This window comes from Chanodichthys erythropterus, chromosome 16 (genome assembly GCF_024489055.1).
Source record: "Chanodichthys erythropterus isolate Z2021 chromosome 16, ASM2448905v1, whole genome shotgun sequence".
In the NCBI taxonomy this organism is placed as follows: domain Eukaryota; kingdom Metazoa; phylum Chordata; class Actinopteri; order Cypriniformes; family Xenocyprididae; genus Chanodichthys; species Chanodichthys erythropterus.
In genome coordinates this window covers 8,733,743-8,750,167 of record NC_090236.1, presented here as the reverse complement: position 1 = coordinate 8,750,167, position 16,425 = coordinate 8,733,743, and positions in this window count along the sequence as shown.

Here is a 16,425-nt window from a genome sequence, read left to right as displayed (position 1 = left end):
TAGCCTATCTTTTATTTTGAATATATACACATGTCATTTATATGTTTTAAATCTTGTCAAGAGATTTAAAGCACCGTTTTTGAAGAGTGCCATGTGCGTTGATTTAATCTGGAAAGCAAAATAACTGAGGAAGATGAGAATTAGTCCTTGTGCAATGCCCGTAATTTATAGCAGAAATTCTAGCATTAATTTGATCTCAAACAAATTCATTTAACCCTTAAATGCATACCTCGGGTCTTTAGTGACCTGTGACATCATTCACTACCCTCCTCCTCGTTCATTTTTTAAAGTTAGACATCAACCTTCTTGGTATTCCTCAATCAATTCATTATAAAGAATATAACAAGAAAAAAACAACAAAATTATAAAAGAATGCCTATTTTTGTATTATTTTTTTGTAAAAATTGTATAGGGTCACAAACGACCCGAGGTGTGTATGAGTGTATGTATATTTTTTCTTCACAACAATAATTGAATCTTAGATGAAGGAATAAGTGCAATTCACCTTTATTCCACAAGGTGGCAATGTCTGGTACACAATGCTGAAGTGACGACTCATTCAGACAGAAAAAGAAATAATAAGAGAAACATGAAATGGCTCAGCGATTTACTGCAGAACAAGTACTGAACGCAATCAAATATGACTGTAACTGTTACTGGATGGATCTGGTGAAGTTGTTAGTGATGGAAATATTGATTTTGAAGATGTTGAAAATTATATAGTTTTGAGAATACGTTTGAGATCGCGAATGGGCTCATATTCGTGACTTCAAACATAAAACTAGCCCATTATTTGCTAAATTTACTGGGAAATGAGCTCTGACGAGGACAGTGATGATGGCATAAAACATCTGCTCGAACGGAGCCCTTTCAAGCTCCAAAGGGTAACAAAATAAGCTTTATTTTATTCTTCTTTAATTGTTACTCTAATGTCAGAGGAGTTTTATATTATCGCGACAGGTAGAGATCCATCAGTATTAGATATAGATCCGGGTCGATAAAGACCCGAATATGTAAGAATGATTGGCGAAACAGTAATGCATTTAAGGATTAAAGAAGTTATTACGCCACCACCTGTGTGACGTTATTCACCACCGTGGTTGAACGACAGGTTTGCGACAGGTTTGCGCAAACGGTTTGTCGGTTTCGGGTTACGGTTTCGGGAAAGATTCGTGACTTGCCAGTTGGTATGTTCAATGAGCATTGTACTATCTTTGCGTTCCAAACGGGATATACAGTATTGCCCTCCGAAGGGCGACTCGGAGTAAAAATAACCGTGGCCGCCATATTGAAGGGTCGTTCGAAGTGCCTAAGTGCTCAAAAATAACCACTTCAAAGGGCCCTTCGGAATGAAGAATTTCGAAGGGCATAGGCCTACAACTGATGGACACTTTGGGGCCCCATGATCCTTTGCACAGGGAAGTTGTTTGACGTCACAGAATGGGCTCGGAGTTCAATTTTTCCTATAAATGTATAGTATTTTTCTATACTACTGTAATATTTATACAAGTAAGATTTAGTACATTAATATGGTCAAAACGACATTGTACTTCAACAAGTACTTTACAGCCCTTATTCAGTCCTTTCAAATGTTTAAAATTCATAGATACAATATACAGTACAATATGGTGCAATAAACCAAAAATAAATAAATAAACTAACGTTAAACAAAGGGCACAGCTTGCACAATCTACTCCTCCTTGATTATCACGTTAAGATGACGCAGAAGTCCATTTGAAGGGATTAGGGCATACGGTATGGTAGTTCAGGGAAACGCACCCCAGCATAGTCAAACAACACAAATATTTGAGATAAATGAACATTGTTTTTGTTCCACAGGATTTCAAACTTTTTACTACAGCCATAGTCAAACAACACAAATATTTGAGATAAATGAACATTGTTTTTGTTCCACAGGATTTCAAACTTTTTACTACAGCCTGTAAATTTAGTTTGATTGAAGGGTTGTATTCGATCTGACTTTTTTCCTTTAAACTCACCAAGGGTGTTTCTTTAGTGTTCCACTTAACAGTTCACCCCTCGACAACTACTTGACACCTGCACACATCCTGTTTGCACATTAGGTTAAGGACTTTAACAAATTGTGTAGCCTACATGTAGTGTTTATATCCTGTGATGGTCACACATCTTTGCCCTGTAAACACTTTCACATCAGAGTTAAAAACGAATTCAGGGGACCTTTAGTCATTACTTAAATATATATATTGCTGTGAAATAAAAAATCAAGTTCTGAAATGCTGTTAGACTTTTTACTTGTAATTGTTATTTTATTGAGCTTGGATGACACACAAATTATGCCTATTGAGTCGATATACTATCATGACTTAACATTTTCAGTTAATAAAAAATGTATTTAATTTTAAGTTCTGTTAATGTAAAATACAGTCTGATGACATGTAAACATGTTTCATTGTTTTGAGTTGTATGAACACTTCTTTTAATTTAGACAAACTTAAGTTAAGTGAAACTGGGCTGGGATTTCAATTTCCCATCATGCTTTGCCCATGGCACTTGAAAGGGAGAGTAAATGATAAAATTAAGTGTCATATAATGTTTTTTGCACAAGATTAATGGTAAGGGAGATTTAGCAGTAATTAGTGTTTTGTTGTTAACGTGGGTTTTTTGGAGATTTACCATCATGGTGACAAGCGGTGCTTGGTAAGTTCATGTTACTTAGAAATGTGTTTTTATTGTGGCAAAAAAGCGTCTTCACCTTACTTAAAACAGTATGTTGGATCAACTCAAAATATTGCTTTGAATTAATGTGATTCTCCCAATTGGCTTAAGTAAAAAATTCTAGTGGAAAATGTTAACATATTTTTTTTTTTTTTGTTGAACCAATGTTTTATTTTTTAGAGTGTTGCATTCGCATCTGTATGAATGTAAATAAATGAAGCATAAAGTCTATGTCAGGGATGGACAACTCCGGTCCTGGAGGGCCAGTGTCCAGCAGAGTTTAGCTCCAACCCTAATCAAACACACCTGAACCAGCTAATCTAGGTCTTTAGGATTAGTAGAAAGTTATAGGCAAGTGAGTTTTTATCAGGGATGGAACTCTGCAGGACACTGGCCCTCCAGGACCGGAGTTGTCCATCCCTGGTCTATGTGGAGCATGAAGTCTCCTGTATTCAGAATTTTATCTGAAACACTTATATCTCATCTGTATAAAGCTTGTATTATTCATTTTATTGATTGACCAGTTTAACATAACAGAAGTATCAACACAATTTCATTTACATAAACATTTAGTAGGCCTAATTGTAATATACATTGTTTCTCCTTGTCATCTAGAATTTTGTGGTTTATAGGACAACTCCAGATCTTGAAGGTGAAGAGGTGAAAACAGGTGAAGAGAATACCATTGACCATCTCCTAACAAGGCCACATTGAGGTGGGTAGATTATATGGTAAGACAATCAATGCTTGTAATTAAAGTATTGAATGCAGGAGAAATGGGCAGGAATAAAGATCTGAGTGACTTGGACAAGGGCCAAATTGTTATGGCAAGGAAAGTCTGGTCAGAGTATCTCTGAAATGCCAAGGTTTGTGGGTCACTTTTGGTCAGCAGTGGTGATAATTTACCAACAGTGGTCCGAGGAGGGACAAACTACAGAACAAGGCACATTTTGGTGGGCGCCCAAGGCTCATCAATGCACAAGGGCAACACAGGCTATCCCATCTGATGTTCAACTGAGAAACCCTGGGTCCGGCCATTCATGTGAATGTAAATTTGATGCTTGCCAGGTAGACACCATGATGAAGATTTAAAGGTGTTGCCCCTGGCCTCCAGATTCCTCAATCTCAATCCAGTTGAGTATCTGTGGGATCCATGGAGGCCCCACCTCGCAACCTACAGGACTTGAAGGATCAGCTGCTAACATCTTGGTGCCACATACCACAAGACACTTTCAGGTGTCTAGTAGTGGGCCAATGCCTCAACAGGTCAGAACTGTTTTGGCAGCACACAGACCAACAGCATAGGCAAAAGAGATCTTATTTTAAACCAGTGGTGAGCTTGCAATTTGTGTTCAAAATCAGGGTATAAAACTCACAAAAACTTAAAGAGCCACAAAACGGTTTTTATTGTTTGAATTTTTTTAATAACTACACAGTTTGAAAGCTGGGACTTTGTTTAATATCATAAGTAACCTGCTCTGTCTCGTCTGTCAATGTGTTGTCAGTTTCTTCTTTGCTCCGCGATGTATTTTCCACTCTGTGTGGCGTGACAGCGCCACGGCTTGTCGGACAAAGCAACAGTAACTAAAGGGGACGAGTCTTTGCAAAAGGTCAATTAGTTTACAACAATGATGGCTGTTGTTGAAGAACTGAGATGTGTAGATTCCACCATCGCGTCCGTTATAGAAGATATCGACAGCGCATTAATTTTAAAAGAGGAACAGAGGACCGCGATCAAGGCATTTGTCGATGGGAGAGATGTCTTTGCCGTCCTTCCTACGGGATTCGGCAAAAGTTTGATTTATCAGCTGGCCCCAATGGTCGCTAAGAAGAGTTCTGTTGACAACTATGCGTCGCTCAACATACATCACTTACTCTGTAGCTCTGATTGGTTGTAGGTCTATCCAATTGAGGTCTTTCCTGGATCGGTTGAAATACGCCCCCATAATCAAAGCCCAATGGAGCAGTATCAGACTCATATTCTGACTAGAATTGAGTATGACCACGTCAGGCTACAGAGACTGTCCTGGTCTAACAGAAATCAGGTAAGAAAAAGAATTTATCATGATGTCTTGTTACTGCATGTCAAATTATGCAAAAGTTGTTACTGTGAATGTTGTCACTATAAATGCATTTTGTGTTCTACCAAACTACATTCTGAAGTGGCAGCAAAAGAATGATAAAATGCATAAATAAACACACCTAATCCAAATGCTTTGTTGTTCTTCATTATATTGAATTAGGGCTAAAAAGGCTCCTGTCTTTTGTCAGGAAGTGAAAAAGAGAAAGTGAAACAAGAATTTGCACCTGAGGCTTGGAATAGCTTTGCCTTTACAGGGCACTTTCAGCTGTACATCTGCCCTCATTCATAAACACTGTGGTGATGGATGTGTTCGAATAAATGTTGAAAGCAAAGTATTGCTGTACTATATGCTGATTGTAAAATTTCATGTTTATACTATAGCTAGAAGCCGACTGCTTACTAGAGGAGGCAGTAAGTGTCTTGCAGATCTCACAGCCAAGGCCTGGCTGCACACTGACTTTTCAACTTGTTAAAATACATTTCCCATATTTTGTCATTTTACATAATTAAGTGGTCTGACTGAACTTTGAGAGATGTCCCAGTTGTGGAAAAACTCATAAACTTATAAAGTTATTTTGCATGGTTTGTTATAAAGGTTCAGATGCTACACTATATACCCCCTGTATTTTAGATTTTGTACTGCTCACTCATTTTATTTTTAGCAATATATCAGTATTTCTGAAATAATAATAATAAAAAAATTAAATGTAAAGTTTTTATATCAGTATATCAGAGCTCGAGTTGAAGCTGCTTCATCGAGCCCCTCATCAGTGGACAGCAAGCCAAATTAGCTAACCTAAAGATTATATGGGCAAACAAACTTGTTAACTGTCCTAGAACCACCTTGAACCATCTTCAAACAGGTTTCCAAAATATGGCTCCCCACTATACCAACGACTAGTTGTGATACAAATGATGTACTGTACATTTACACTATACAGGAACACTGCCATCTACTGTGTAAATTTAATTATTATTATTATTATTTTTTTTTTTTGTGATTGCCACAACCTAATGTAATATGCAGTGGTTAAATCTGCAAATAGACTCAATGGAGCAAGGGGGAAAACTAAGGTAGTCCTAATTTTTTTTTAATGTGACGGTTTTACATTTAAAGCATTTTAAACTTGATCTGGTCTGAAGTTAAACCAACAGACATTTCAGTCCAATCTTTAGGGGTAGTTGTAGCCTAATGGTTAGAAAGTCGGACTTGTAACCCAAAAGTCGTGGGTTAGAGTCTAAGTACTGGCAGGAAATGTAGGTGGGGGGTGTGAATAAACAGCGCTTTCTTCCACTCTCACCTCTTACCCACAACTGAGGTGTCCTTGAGCAAGGAACTGAGCCCCTAATCACTACCCCAGAGAATCTTAAAACTCAGTATTTTTTGTCAAAAGATCATTAATCAAAGATTTATGATTTCTATTTGGTAACTGTGTATATAAGATGAACCAATGACATGAGCAGCCTGAATACCATTGCAGGAAAGAAAAAAAAGCCTGTTTCTTTGCGCTTCTTTAAATGAAGGAAGTTAAATATGTGTGAGAAGTCCTGTGACTGAGAAGTAGGTGGGGAGAAACTCTGCATCATTTCCACGACACTCTAGCACAGTGTTGCTCCAGCGGTGGGGCCCTCTTTCAAATGTCACCCTAAATATTTGCATTTTGTGACGTAATGCCGCTTTGACTGTTTATTTATCATTGAGATTCTTACAACTGTGTGTAAGTACAGTGGGACAGTACTTGTGTGTGTGTGAGACAACCATTTCTGAGAATTAAATTTGCTTGGTTTATTTGAGCTGCAGCTTAAAGGGTTTGTTTGGCTTCATAATGTGAGGGCCCCCCCATTCACTGCCATTATATAGGCTTGGAAGAGCCAGGATATTTTAAAATATATCTCAGATTGTATTCGTCTGAAAGAAGAAAGTCCTATACACCGTGCACAAGCTCAGATATTGTCTATGGTTGTGAAGTAATGTTAGTTGGGAGTGTGAGCACTAGAGGGCATGCTTGTGCAACAAGTGCTGTCAGAGTAAGTAGTGTTTTTGTTGCCTGTCCTTGGTGGCAGATCCAGCTCATGTGTTCCAGTGTCAACATCTGTTAATGAATACACAGCTATTATACAGTATCTCTTCATCTCCATATTCTGCTGCACTACAGAATATCATAATTGGTGACGAGGATTCACGGTGTTCAAGTGATGGAAGAAATGCTTTGAGTGTTGAATGGCTGTATGAGTTCACTGCAGTGAAACAGACAGCGTGAGACAAAGGCAATGACTAAAGAGTCAAGATGTTGACGCTTGTGGGAAAGGTGAGCCCGTTCGACAGTGAGTCACAGCTCTGGGAAGAGTACATAGAAATGATGGAGTACTTCTTTCAAGCGAATGACAAAGGCCGCTTAGAAAAAGAAGGCTGTGCTGTTAAGCGGAGTTGGGGCTAACACTTATAGCTTGTTGAGAAGTTTACTGTGCCCTGCAAAGCCAGGAGACAAAACATATGCAGAGTTAGTAAATGACCTCAAAAATCATTTCAATCCTAAACCAAGTTAAATTGTGCAAAGATAAAAGTTTAACTCACGTACACAGAAAGAGGGAGAAACTGTTGCTGTTTTTTGTGGTGGAATTAAAAAAGTTAGCACAGCACTGTGAGTATGGGGCCACACTTCCACAAATGCTGCGGGATAGACTCATCTGTGGAGTGAATGACAACTGTATGCAGAGAAGATTGCTGGTGGAAATGGAGTTAACGTTCGAGAAGGCACTTACCATCTGCCAGGCAATGGAGTCTGCAAACAAAAACGTGAGAGATCTATATGGATTGTTAACTGAAGAGGCAGGAAAAAATGCAAAGACACTTAGAGGACAGACAGCAGTGCATAGAGTGTATTCAAAAGGGCGACAAAAAGATGTTGGCCCAGTTTCACAGACAGGGCTTAGCCAAAACAAGGATTAGGCCTTAGTTCAATTAGGATATTTAAGTAGCTTTTATAAACGTACATCATAAAAAGACATTACTGGTGTGCATTTTGAGACAAAACAATGGCACTGGCATATTTTAAGATATGTCAGTGCAATTTGCTTTAATTTAAAACAGCTCAAACATGCATTTTAGTCTGGGAATAGCTTAAAGGAACACTCCACTCTTTTTGAAAATAGGCTCATTTTCCATCTCCCCTAGAGTTAAACAGTTGAGTTTTACCGTTTTCGAACCCATTCTGCCGATTTCCGGGCCTGGCGGTATCACTTTTAGCATAGCTTAGCATAGTTCATTGAATCTGATTAGACTGTTAGCATCTCACTCAAAATGACCAAAGAGTTTTGATATTTAAAACTTGCCTCTTCTGTAGTTACATTGTGTACTAAGACCGACGGAAAGTAAAAAGTTGTGATTTGATATGATATGGCTAGGAACTATACTCTCATTCAGGCGTAATCATCAAGGAGTTAACTAAAAGGAGAGAAAAAAAGAGAAAGGTAGGAGAACTCATCTTGTTAGAGAGGAGGAAAGTGACGAGAGGGAGGAAACCAGCGATATTAACACAATATATAGTGTATCCCAAGTCCAAGCCAAAGTGTCTCCTTTCAAACAGAAGATGAATGTGAATGGCATGGAAGAGGAGTTGACAACGGTTGTGGAGTGATGATCATAACGAGCAAAGAGCAATATTCTAACTTGTGGAAACAAACAGACATGCCAGAATGGAGACCCTGCAGTTTGAAACTGAAGACATACACTGGTGAAAAGATGGAGGTGCTGGGCCAGACTACAGGAACTGTGGAAATCAAAAATGTAAGAAAAAAAAAAAAACGTATTGCCGGAGCTGGTGAATCAAGTAATGGCAGTGCCAGCACTCAAGTTAGCAGACGTGCTAGACAGACATGCAGAGGTGCTTAGAGAAGAGCGGGGCAACTTAGAGGCACCACAGCTAAGATTCATGCCAACCCAGAGGTCCAACCACTATTCTATAAGCCTAGACATATTCCATTTGCTGTTAAGACCTTGGTGGAGGCTGAGCTCCAGAGACTGGTTGAGGAGAAAATCATTGAACCAGTGCAGTTTGCAGAGTGGGCAGCTTTCATAGTATCTGTTAAGAAACCAGATGGCTCTATTTGGATTTGTGGAGATTATAAACTCATGGTAAACAGAGCATCTAGTGTGGAACAATATCTTATTCCTAAAGTGGAAGATTTGTTCACTCAGCTAGCTGGAGGCCAACAATTCTCCAAACTGGACATGAGCCATGAGTATCAGCAAATGATGCTGGATGAGAGTGCCAAGAAATAGGTGACTATTAACACACACAAGGGACTGTACACTGCAGGCTGCTTTTTGGAGTGGCGTCGAGTTCAGACATTTTCCAACGCACCATGGAGGGAATCTTGCCGAACCTGAAACATGTCACCGTTTACCTGGATCACATTTTAGTCACAGGGTCCAGTGAAGAGGAACATCTGAGAAACATGGAGGAAGTTCTGAGTAGACTAAAGAGAAGTGGATTGAGGCTGAAGAGGAACAAGTGTGAGTTTCTGGGAATGGAAGTGTTCTTCCTGGGTCACAGAATCAGTGCTGCAGGTGTCCAGCTGGTTGCAGAAAAGGTGCAGGTGATTCAAGAAGTGCCGGCTCCTCAGACAGTGAGTGAACTGAAGGCTTATCTAGGCCTTCTGAATTATTATGACAAGTTCTGACTAAATTGTTGGAGACTAGTGTTATCTGGGGGAAGGGTATGTAGTGAAGAATAATGTTAGTTGGGAGTGTGACCATTAGAGGGCAACAAGTGGCTGAATCTCTCAGCGTAAGCAGTGTTGTCAGGTTTCCACAACAAAACCCGCCCAATTCCTTCATTAAACTAGCCCAATCGCATTTTTGGTGGTGTTCCCTGATAAAATTTGCATCCCAGGGGTTAAATATCATGTTATTTGGGGTCGCTTCAACCAGTGGAAATTAAAAATAACCTATGGCAACAGTGTAAAAGTAGCCCAGTTCTGTGGGTGTTGTTGTTGTTCCCTGTGCTCGGTGGCAGATCCGCAGGGCTGTTTCATAAAACAAGATTAGAAAAAAGCCAGGCTTATTCTAGTTAGTCAAACTTATTGTCAGCAAATTCTGTTTCATAAAACAAAATAGTTCAAACTCAATTACTCTGGCAAATTATACTGGGAAATAGCCTGGTCCAGGGCAGGCTAACTGTCAGGCTAAGCTGTGCTCCTCTTACACTGACCAATAAGAATGCAATGATATTATAGCTGATTCTCTCACATACAATTATTTGACTTTATTAACCACTATCAGTCCAAAAAAAAATATATATATATATAAAAAAAATTCTTATCAAAGTGATAAAATTTACTAAATAGAGCTCAACTGCCTTGAGCATCCGGTGTGTGAGGTCTGAATGCACATTGATGTCCCAAGACACGAAACAATCAGTTTGTGCAAGAAACCGAACATAATTTAGTGAGGTCTGATCACGCTCTGACAATGAGTTCGAGACTTCACTCCACTGTCAGAGCGCGATCAGACCTCACTAAGCGAGTGCTGAACGCAGTTGGACAATGGTGTTTTAGAGGTAAAAATGATATAAATACTATTCGGTTTCTCACAAAAAAACAATCGTTTCATGTCTTAGGACATCAATGTGTCGTCACGAGCCGCAGGGTTTAATTTGGATTTGTCTGTGCATGTTTTTTGACTCTCATTGATCGAGTTCCCATTCACTCTCATTATTTGACTGACAGACGGCAACAGTTGGAGTTAAAAATCATAATTTGTGAAGAAACAAATTCACATCTTGGATGCGATGTGAGTAAGCAGATAAACATAAAATTTTCATTTTTGCACAGATTTGAATTTGTCTGTGCAAGCACGTGCCTCAGAGCCAGGAAAACCTATGAAAAGATATTTACTAAAATATAGACCTCTGGGAATTTATATATCTGTAACCTGCTATTTTTCCTTTTCTTACTGGCTAAATGTTTTATGCCCAAGATTTAATTAGATTATTTTAAAATATATGAATGCATTGTTTTTTTGTTTTTTTTTTGGCAGTTGTAGTACAGTACAGACTCAGTAAATGGCCTATTGACTTCCCCATTACAATAGTCCATTTACAGTTACTGCAAACATAAAAATACACTTAATTGTAGGTTTAAAATTGTACATATGGATATTTAGCCCCAACTCATTTGTTAGGTTCATTCAAGTCAGGTTTTGGAGTTTAATCCTTACTTTTCTTAGCATCTTTTATGAAACAGCCCTCTGCTCCTATGTTCCCATGTAAACATCTGTTAATAAATACAATTATACAGTATCTTTTCGTGTCCATATTCTTCTGCACTACAGAATATCACACTTGAGGAAGATGCTGCACAGTGGGATCTTTTTATTTTGCATAATCACTGGCCCCAAAAAATTTGAGAACCCTTGTCCTAAAGCATGTAAATTTGGTTTGATTAAAAGGTTGTACAGTTCAATCTGATTTTTATTTTGTTTAAATTCATCAAGGGACTTTCTTTGCGGAGTTCCACTTCACTGTTCACCACATCTCACTTCTTTACACTTACACACATTTTGTTTTCACAACTACTTTTTTTAAAAATCCCCCCACTGGTTAAGGACTCTTTATACACAACCTGTCCAGCATGAGCACAGTTTATGAATACGCTATTAAAACAAAACACTGGTACATAACAGTGAGCAGCTTTAATGTTCAATATATATCAGGCCTAAATATGTTCACATTACTTGGGCTACAGTATAAGCAACTTAATTTGTAAAGCTATAAATTTAAATAACAGATCTATCATTAGCCTATTTTAGATGTGAATCTATAGTGTTTGCACCTTTATGCTGCAGTTTGACTGAAAACTGATATAGAGGTCTCCATTAGGTGGCCAAATAACATTCGTAGGCCTAATGAAATGGCAGAAACATCCTGTATAATGCAGATGAATGCTATTTTAACATTGGATTGCTCTATTATATAAAACATGACTGCTTACAGAAGGGTAAACCTGACTTCAGTAAAAAAAAAAAAAAAAAAAAAAAAATCCTCTGACTCACAAAAAATCCAAATTAATCTATGAAGATATTACTGTAATTTGTTCTGTTTTGGTTTCGTTTTTGCTGTTTCCTGAAACATTTAATCTCAATTCTCTAATTGCACCGTGAGGTCATTAGTTCGCTTCCTTGATTGTAAAGTCTTTTTAAAGGGCAAGAGGGAGGAAAATGTAGTGTTCTCTATTTGGAACTGAGCGGGCCAGAATTTGAAGGAGAGCTGCATCTCTGCTACGATCATTTCTGAGATATGTGTGTTTTTCTGCTCTTAAAGTTTTCTTTATTTAGCAGATTTCTGAATTTCACTCAGTCCTTCAACATGTTCAATCCTGTATAGGCTCTAACACTACATCTATTTATTTTAAAACCTAATACCTCCTCTCTCCCATATAAGCCAACACATCTAAGAGGGTTGTAATAGTGTAAAAGTAAATACTCCGAATATGTGGGAATAATGCACAAGGTTTACTTTAATGGAACATGTTTGTCAAAAGAGTACAAAAATGATAAAGCAATTTTTTACAGAACTCCACTGGAATTTCTTCCATTTATATGATTTATTATAATATATACTTGCTAAGCCATAAAATAATGCTAAATTGCATCTAGCCTCACAAATTAGTTAAAAAAAATAAATATTTTCTGGTAAAAGTTGCAAGAACAGTTAAACAGCAGCTTGAGTTAAGTTCAAAACATGAAGACAGGCTTCATGAACAAAGATACATTTATTTTATTAGTTTATTACGTATATATCTTTTATACTTCCTTTAGTGCAAAGTGGCTCTGTACAGTATATTTTTGTTTACATTCTCCTCAAAATTACTTTCAATATACTAATCAGGGGGATGAGAGCGAATGAGTAAATTAAAACCCCCACCGTCCCTTCAAAATACTTTGATATCTTTCCAGGAAGTGGTTTGTCAGGTGTTGCCTGCAAGGGCAATGACAAATCTTTAGCATAATTCTACAGAAACTACGTAAGACTCTCCATTCCCATCTCAGTCACATGCAACAATTCTGAAAATTTACACTAAAAATACATTCACTGCTGCTTTTATTAAGGCAGAATTTAGAACTGAGAATAACACTGACTTCCTGAACACATGATGAATCACTCTGAATCACAGAAATGGTTCAGCTTTATTAAAAGGTATCTTTTATTGTTTTTTTATTCTGATTTTGGATGTGCAGATTTATTTTTTTTCAACATCATTTAAACATCTAGGTTGTCATTTATAATGTAATTAAAAAATGTCAAACTGTTTACAGTTCTCCTGGAATCCTGTGGTGTTACATGCTACATTTCATCTCAAAATATTTTAAACAGCATTGTGCTAATTCTTTTATAATTATTGTGAATGTAGTTTTCATGAACTCATGTTAACTAGGAGATTACATGGAATATATATTTTTTTATTTTCAAAAGTGAATTACGCAACGTCACATCACAGGACCAACTGAGAATGATCATTTACGAAATAGGGAAAATGTGTGAACTAATCAGAAACCATGACAGTCCAACAGCTCAGAGCATCACATGGTGTCATCTCAAAACTACGGTAATTGTGACATGTGAACACAGCAAATCTGATGATTAACTAGAACACAAGCAAAAATGTGATTACACTGGTAACTGTAATGCCTAAACAGTCTTTGTGGTAAAAGCACAATATGTAAAATTTTGCAGTAAAATATCCAAAAACCACTAGGCCAGTGTTATATATTTTTTATATATAATTTTAACTATTTAAACTATAGTTTCTGCCAATCTCATGTTAATCTTGAGTACATATAGAGTAACAATGCATCCTTCGTATCTCCAAAAAGACTTTAGTTTTGTCATATTTATAAAAGATAGATATGCTAAACCTAGTCTTTCCGGAAAAAGCAGAGCTCCTGAAGGTGTGCCTGCCGTCAGTGCTGTGAGCAGAGCTAAAGAGCGTGTGCAGTTTCTGCGATGTCTGCTAGCTGCGACGTCATTATAAATACAAAGGGAACAAAAGCGTTTGTCTTGTTTACATTTTATGCACTTGTGCGCCAATTGCCAACAAAACACAGACTTTACTCACCACCCACGATCTGCAAATTGGGACTTGTTTACAAAGTATTCATCACCGAAATCCCAGGAACAAACAAACATACATGTGCAACTCCGACCTAAAAAAGGCAGAATTTGTTAGCCTTACAGCTGACATGTGGTCCTCCATTAATATGGACAGATGCCTTGGTGCAACTTGCTACTATAACACCAGAGGCAAAGCTGGAAACTGGTTTACTGGGTGTAAGGAGGTTTTACCAAACCCAACACAGCCCAGCATCTCATGGAGGCTAAAGCTTTTCTAATGGCAGAATGGGAAATAAAGTTCAGTGTATATGGTGACTGACAGTTGCAAAGCAAAGGACAAGCTTGTGGAGATGCAGGGCTTGATGGGCAGACCAACTCTGAAACTGGTACAGGAGGTTGAGACGAGATGGAACAGCACTTTCAACATGCTGCAACGCTTGCAACACAACAGCCAGTAGCACAGTTCCTCAACAGACCGTCCATACCGGCGTGATGAATACGATCCTCAACTGGATGGAACTGAAATAAATACTTTGAATGTTGCGATCCCATCAGACTTATGATAGCAACCTGAATCGTAACAAAGCACTGTTCGCCAGAGGAGAACTGGCCCCCCGACTAAGCCTGGTTTCTCCCAAGGTTTTTTTTCTCCATTTAACACTTGTTTGCCACCTGATGTCACCTGTTGGAGTTTATGTTCCTTGCCGCTGTCGCCTTTGGCTTGCTTAGTTGGGGACACTTGACATTTGACTTGACATTCGATATTCAACAGTATTCTTGACATTTATTCAACAGTTCTTTTGATCTGACTGCATTGACAACATTCTTTAAGATTATATTTAAAATTATATACCAGTTATCACTGTAAAGCTGCTTTGACACAATCTGCATTGTAAAAAGCACTATATAAATAAAGGTGACTTGACTTGACTTGTATGAGCAACGAGAGCCAGTAGGTGCTGCGCTATCAAATTTGACATTATTCAAGAATCCTTGTCACTACTGCAACCAATTAAACTAGCAACAACAGAGTTGTCAGAGGAACAGAGAGTGAAGGCTTCAAAACTTATACCACTTTACAGGATGTTGCAGCATAGGCTTGCACAGAAAAAAGGACATTCAGTACAGGAATCAACTGTACAATTAGGTAGGCCACAATAACCTTGGCTAGGTAAACCTGGATCAAATTGGCAGGACTGCATGAACTTCAATGACCTTTTATGAAACCGTTTTAGCCCCAACTCATTTGTTAGGTTAATTCAAGGCAGGTTTTGAAGTTTAATCCTCGCCTTTCTTAGCATCTTTTATGAATGTTATTATTATGTTATTATTAATATAATTAATATGGTTTGCTCTGTTTTGAACAGAGAAGGTCTGCACTCCAGATGTGGGGGGTATGAGTCATTCAGAGTCATTCAGTGGCTGCACTGCTGGAGCCAAGGTTAAAAAATGTGGCTTTTGGAAATCCTGCCAAAGCCCAGGAGGCTGAAAAGCACATCACACTGGAGTGTGCTTCGCTGATGCTTTCAGACACAGCAACTCCTGGTGAGCAGTTTCAGTCTTCATCTAACATTATGGAGTTATGTCATCTGAATAATTATGTGACCTATACTTCATATATGCTGTCAGTTTATGCTTTGTAACTAATTGTTTTTTTTATTTTCATTTAGAGCCACAGTCAACATCAGGCCCATCATCATCATCATCATCATCATCATCATCATTAACAACAACACCAGCAGAAACCCAGGACAGTTTATGGGAACCTTTTGATAATCATATCCGTGAAACCCAGATGATACACAGTGCTACAGCTGATGCCACAGTAGAAGTGAAAAAGTACCTTGCATTTTTGCCCAGAACTCATGATCCTATAAGTATTGGAAAAAGAGAGCTGTAATTTTCCCTCATTTGTATGTCCTTGCTAAAAAATATCTGTGCATGCCAGCAACAAGTGTCCCTTGTGAGAGGATTTTTTCAAAGGCTGAATAAATTATCTGTTAAAAAAAAAGAAAAAAAAAAGAAGTAGAAGTAGGCTACACAGCTGTAAGGCTTGATTTTCCTGCTAAACGAAAACTGAGATCAAGCATCCTGCAGTAAAGCAATAAAGCGTATCTGGAGAGAAGATCTTAAAAGAATAGCATAGGACAGCGCCTTGCCCCCACACATCTACAGTTTGCAAACCACCCCCCGCCCATACATGTAACTTGTATATATATTGATTTTCCCTTTCATGTTTGGTATCATTTTAAATGTCTCAGGTGCGATTGGTAAAATGGTCTCAATTTCACAGCAGTCACTAGTATTATGAAGAAGATGGAAAACTAAGGAAAATCCTGTCCTCTTTTTGGGTGGTGTCTCTTCTCCTCTCCCCCAAAACAGGTGTTGGTGTAATAAACATTTACGATCCTTTTGCTCTGGTCCTGGTATAAAAGGTAAAGAGCAAAGCAGTCATGTGGGAACTTCTGTAACCAGAACCCCCATACAGAGATGGGTGAATGTCTGAAGACATTCACGTATCACTGTGTGTAT